Source organism: Crocodylus porosus, unplaced genomic scaffold, assembly GCF_001723895.1.
Source record: "Crocodylus porosus isolate Cpor-Errol unplaced genomic scaffold, CroPor_comp1, whole genome shotgun sequence".
Taxonomy (NCBI): domain Eukaryota; kingdom Metazoa; phylum Chordata; order Crocodylia; family Crocodylidae; genus Crocodylus; species Crocodylus porosus.
In genome coordinates, this window is record NW_017728918.1 from 991,445 (window position 1) to 997,985 (window position 6,541).

The following is a 6,541-nucleotide window of genomic DNA, read 5'->3' on the forward strand; positions in this document are numbered from 1 at the left end:
CTCCAAGCCTGGGGATTTTTAAAAGGAAGTTAGATGAGCACCTTGCAGGGGTCATCTGACCCTGGTGCTCTTTCCTGCTCAGGCAGGGGGTCGGACTAGATGATCTACCTAGGTCCCTTCCGACTCTAGCTACTATGAAACTATGAAACCTCCAATGTAGGATAAAGCACTACCTCCCTTGGGAGTCTATTCCAGAGCCTGGCAGCCCTAACTGTAAAGTAATGTCTCCTGATGTCCAGCCTGAACCTTCTCTCTAACAATTTGTGGTCGTTATTCTTAGTAACCCTTGGTAGTTCCCCAGGGGGGAACAGTGTCTCACCCAATTTTCCCTGACCCCACCTGGTGAATTTGTAAACAGCCACCAGATCCCCTCTCAGCCTTCTCTTGTGGAGGCTGAATAGATTCAGGCCCTTTAGCCTCTCTTCATAGGGCCTGAACCCACTGCCCCTTGACCATGTGAGTGTCCCTCCTCTGGACCCTCTCAATGCTAGCCACATCTCTCTTGAAGTGCAGCACACTTCACTATTTTGATTGTATTAAAGAAAAGTTATACTCCAGCCTTGAGCATATTCTGTCTAATCCTCGCAAGGAGGACAAGGTCATGCTCCTCAATGCCAGAGTTGGACATGACCTGGAACTCTGAAGTGGCACCATTAGGAAGGAAGGAGTAAAGAAAGCTAACTGCAACAGTAACCTCCTCCCGAACAAATGTGTGGAGCATGACTTTGTCATCTTGAGCACCATATAAGTGACAAATACAAGAACGCATGGAGACATCCTTGCTCTAAGCACTGGCATCTTCTTGCCTCTGTTCTTGTTAGAGCCTGTGATTGAATGGATGTCCATATCATGTGAGCCATGTGAGGAACTGATGACTGTTGGACAGATCACCATTTTGTCAGGTTATTATGAACATCCAGCTTGCTCCAAAACACTGAAAACAGCCAAAAGCAATGTGAAGGAGTCTCAACACCAAATCTCTTCAAGAGTCAAAGGTCTTTAAGAATATTCACGGAAGATTCTCCCATAAAGTGTCTTCATGGAAAGCTCTCTGCCCTGTCCACAAATGAAGGCACCATGAAGGAACTCTGAGAGGGGTTTAAAGCTGCTATCCATGTGGCCTAAACTGAATCCATTGGCTATACCACTTGTCAACACCCATCTTGGTTCAATAAGAGTGATACTTAGATTCAAGCCCTCTTTGACCAGAAGAGAAGGGCTCATTCTCATTGGCAAGATGACACCTTATCACAGCAGAAGAACATGTATCAACTCCCAAAGCTCAAGCTCAAAGGAGGATCTAGGAAATCAAAAATCAGTGGCGGCAAGATAAAGCCAAGGAGATCCAACTCTATGCTGACAAGCATGACATGCACAGCTTTTTCCAGGCATTGAAAGCCATCTACAGCCCAACTTCCCACAGTCCTACTTTCCTGTGATCATAGGATAGATCAGCACTCCTCAAAGGCATTCCTGAACTGTGAGTCAAGTGTGGCAGATACCACCATCAAGTCCATCCCCCAACACCCTGAAAGGGGATCCCTCGCTAACCCTCCTATCCTAAAAGAAATCTGGTGTTCCACCAAGGAAACCAAGAATAACAAGACTACTGCACCAGATGGCATATTTGCTATAATCTACAAGGCTGGTGGTGAGGAACTGGCACTGAGATGCTACAAATTTTAATACAAATTTAATACAAATTTAAATCTTGACTTGACACATGTCAGATCAACACTCAGGATCTCAATATCATGCTGTTAGGCAGGAGGGCGTGACACAAACTTATGCACACACACACAAGCCAAACATATGATACTATGGGTCCACACACACATGCACATACACACAAATACACACTTCGGTGGTGGCTGTGTGTTAACACTAGGAGACATTTGGGGTTACTCGGGGTCACTTGGCCCTGGGGTTACTTGGGATCACTCGGTGCTGGGGTTACTTAGAGTCAATCGGTGTCCTGGGGTTACTTGGGGTCACTTGGTGCCCTGGGGTCACTTGGGGGTGAAGGAAAATCCAGGAGACAGAGGAGGTAAGGGAGCGGAGCCAGGGGATCAAGCTGGGCCAGCAGAGAGAGCTGAGCTAGTCAAAGAAGCCAGGAGGAGCAGCAGAGAGGTGAGGTGAGGGTCGGTGGAGGAAAAAGCCAACAGCTGGGAGGTAAAAGTCAGAGAAGGAGGAGGCTGGGAGATAAGGAGCTGGGACACGGAGAAGCCAGAGGCTGCAGAGGGCAGAGAGAGAAGCCGGGAGGTGGTGAGGGTTGGAGCCAGGAGGCGGAGGGTAGAACTGGGGCTGAAGCCAGGAGGCAGGTTGGGGTTGCAGAAAGCTGGGAGGCAGAGGGCAGAACGAGGGGGAGCTGGGAGATAGCGGGGGTTAAAAGATCAGAGAGCCAGGGGGAGAGAGAGAGAGAGAGAGAGAGACAGGAGGAAGGCCAGAGGGGCAGAGAGCAGAAATTGGAGCAGGGCCTGGAGATCAGTAAGACAAAACCCAACTCAGGGTTCCAAAATAGCCATTATTAAACAGGCAACACACTATACAGCCCATGAAGTTATTGGTTCCCACACACACAAACTCTCCCACACACTTACACAATGGTAGCAGGAGAGGAAAGGCTTAATGGAAGGACTGAGGTTAAGGTGTGCAGAGACAGAGCTCAGGTCCCTTGCTTGGGGAGAGGAAGGGGTGATAGCCACCTATCCAGGCTGTGAGTTGATCCTCAATGGCCAGTCGAAATCTTCTCCAGTGAGTTGTTGGCCAGAGAGGGTTGCCCGCATGGCCTCCAGGTGGATAGGGGCTGTGGCATAGTGCTGGTCTGGATGGAGAGGGCGTCCCAAGGAGGTCCCCCTCTACCACCCCTTTTAAAGGGATGGGCTACCTGTGACTCTAATGGGAAAGACATGCCCAGGCCAGGGCCAGTCCTCTTCAGATGAGGTCGTGCATTTCCAGGTATAGTTGCTGGTATCTATTCTGTTCTTTGTTTTTAATTGAATAACAGAAAAATCACAACTTAAAAAATCTGAAATTTATACCATTTGCTACATCATGGCCCATCACAACCATGTTATTTCCACCTCAGGAATCTCAGTCACAGTCCCATTTTGTTTTTCTTCCTATTTAATGTAGGTGCAATTCATGCAACGTATATTGGCTAGCAAAGTGAAATAAGGCATAGCAGTTAGGGGAAGAACATTCTGGACCATTTCTGTATATAGTGAGATCCCAAAAACATTTTTTGAAAGTACACCAAGATGACTCTTCTCTTTGTGTTGGCATTGTATATTCACTATCTTTTCCCTGATCAGGAAGTTACTGCTTCAGTTTGTACAAGTGCATTATCTTGGGGTTCACAACTACGGAATCTCGGTTCAGGACTTGTATCAGATTAGATTCTATGGAGTTTGTGTGTATCAAGTAGTGGAGAATATCTCGTTGACTTTTATTATTTCCCCATATCTATGATGTAAAAGCTTCATTCATTTACACACACACACACGCACGCGCATGCACGCACACACCCACACACACGCACATATATATATATATATATATATATAAATTCATCTTCTCCACACCGTGCATATTTGTATTCAAGTATTCTAGGTTGTGGACAGAAGAACTGATTATATTAATTTAAAAGCAGAGCATGGGTATTTACAGTCTATGATACCTGTTTTGGTATATGCTGTATCACACACTAAGTGGCTAGGGTTTCATCCTGAATGAAAAAAACTGCTAAATCACTAAAGTAAATTCCATGTACCATAAGATAAAGTGGACGCTCAAAGCAGTAGCAGTCGATCAGCATGATGCATGTTAAATTCTCTTTCCATCCTCTCATCTCCAGCTTGTAATTTGGTATAGTGGTTTCAACCCCTTAATTTGACATGCTGATTGTGATTTTATTCCACCCCTACAATAATGCATCTCTCATGTAGCTTTTGAATTATTGATCTCAATACATCTCCTAGCAGATACATTTATCTGACCTTGGCAGCTGCTGCTTCTAGTTTAAATAAGTCCCCCAAATCAATCCTATGCACATCCCAACCGCCTGGTTCTTCTGTGGTTATGGTAGAGCCTGCCTTTTCTACTGCTTCCTCCCTGAAATATTCTCCAGTACCAAAGAGATCTAAGCCCCTCATTCTTCTGCTGTCTAAGAGGAATTCATGTATTGAAATAATGCAGACTTCATGGCCCTGCATGTAGAAGCGTGAGCATTTTAGAGAAAAGCACCCTGGGGATCCTAGACTTAAACCTTTTTCCTAATGATCCTAAGGACCACAAAGTTGTGCCTCCTGCCTAAGAGGTACTATGACTCCACACCCCTTCCCAACATTTGCTAGTAAATTTGGAGGAGAAATGAAAAACAGTAACTATAAGATTTTTTTTTTTTTAAAGTGTCCTGTTATACACCTGGCTTAACATTGGTTTAATCTTTTCTTCTTTGAATGTAATACTTTGGTAAGAATGTTATGAAATGATTGGGAAAAGCCCCTGATCCTGTTTATTCATCATGTCCAATGACTATTTAAATCAAAATGTCATGAAGAGTCCCTGGAATGGATGCAGATCTCCCTCCCTCCCTCTCAGAGGAATGCCCTAGTCACTGGTCACAGAGTCAGACTCCTCTGACTTGCTGTCCTGCTGACTTCTGCACTCCTTTTTGCACAGTGGCCCAACTTCAGCAGCAAGGGTAAAGAGCAGCTCAGTCCAATCTTATCTGTTGGTTAGGGCACTGCTCCTGTATGTAAATAAAATGTGAGTTTAAACTCTATTAAGCTGAGGAGGGAATTTAACCTGATTCTCCTAATCCCTGGATGAGTATTATAACTGCTAAGCTATTCTACAAGGGGTGATCACTGCTGCTCCCTGGGAGCTTCTACATGTGCAATTATTGTTCCGGAGTTTATTTGTGTGGAGCCAGTTGGAGCAACCTGGACTAGCAGGGATCACAGAGGGTTAGCGTGCCAGCCCAGGGCTACTCCAACCAGGTTTCACGTGCTGCAAAGGGGTTGGTTGAGGCACGAGGGTGTTTCAGTGTGGGGCTAGCTGGCAGGTAGCCCCCATGCAGAAGTACCCTTTGCCCCAGGTGGGACAGCATCTACACATGCGCTGCTGTGCATGAAAAAAAACTCAGGGGGTCAGACTCTTGCCTCTCACTTAGCTACATGGCTCTGCAGTTCCAGCACTCTCCTACCCCAGCTAGCCCCTCTGCTGCCCAATGCTGCCGCCTGGAGCCTGGGGCTGAGCCCCTGAGCCTGCTGCCAACCCAGGGCTGCTTTGGCCTGGCTCAAAGTGCTGCTATCCCGGGCACACATGTAAATATTGCACCCAGGAGCAGTGCACTCTAACACAAACTGCTCCAGAGTTTATCAAGTTGCATTAATTTCACTTGTAGATGCACCCACTGTATCTTAAAAGATACAACAAGTCACCAGTACTCAAATGGTCATTTCTGTACGTCAATCAGGTGGCTGTTTCTGGCTATGAATCCGGGTCTCACATAGGTACCTAGCTCAAAACTGCAGGAAATGCCTGATTGCTCCTTTAGCTGGAATAGAGGTGTAATTTTAGACATTCGCCTCTCTGTGGCAGCTCTTATTGGCTGTTTTAGGCATCCTTGTGTTTGGTGCACTTCCTAGTCACAGCATACCAGTCGGCGGCACCCCATTCCTTGCACAGGGAGTTAAGGCACCTACCCAAGGTATGCGAATTCCACGCCTGGAGACTGGCACCTTACATCAGCTAGACCCAAGGTCTTTGGTGAAACTTCCCTTATATAGGCTCCCAAGGGCTACAGAAAGATGTCTCTAGCACATGAATTAAGTCTTGGATTCCTCTCCTCCTCTTTTCGGTAATTACAGTGCTGTGAAGGATCAAGCCAACTGCTGGTCAGTGGTAGGTGCACAAACTTTCATGTCAGCATAATTGTCCATTACAGTTTTGTTTCACTTTCCTTTGAAGGCCTTGAATCAGCACTGACGGACCTTGGCTCTCACCCAATCAGACAGTTCCTATGCTGCCCACCTCAACCCTACTTTGAACCAAATGTATTTGTATAGGAGTAAGGCAGACCCCTTCTTTAAGTCTTCTCGGCTACAGGGAAGCGGTCCACTTTACCCTCCAAGAGAAGCATTCTTTTGGGAATTTGATAATGAAATCTGCTAGATCAGATTGCTAGACCTGGCTTTCTCCTCAGGCTCACAAATTCATGTCCTCCTACAAAGCAGCAGTATTGAAATACACCATATAAAACTATAAACCTGTTTACAGGCCAAACAGGCCAGTCTGGTCAAAAAGAACAAAGGAAAAGTGAATTTTAACAGGGTTATATTGTTTTAACACAATAAGCAGCACAAGTTTCACATTGCTTTTTTTTTTTTTAATGTTCCTTATCAGCCAGAAACAGCAATATTGTGGGGAAAAAGACATAAATGCTTTCCGCTACCATATGTAATACTGTCAGTACAGCATGCTTTGCAACTGCTAGTTATGTAAGCGTTTCTCACTCCCCTGTTGGTAGAAAAGG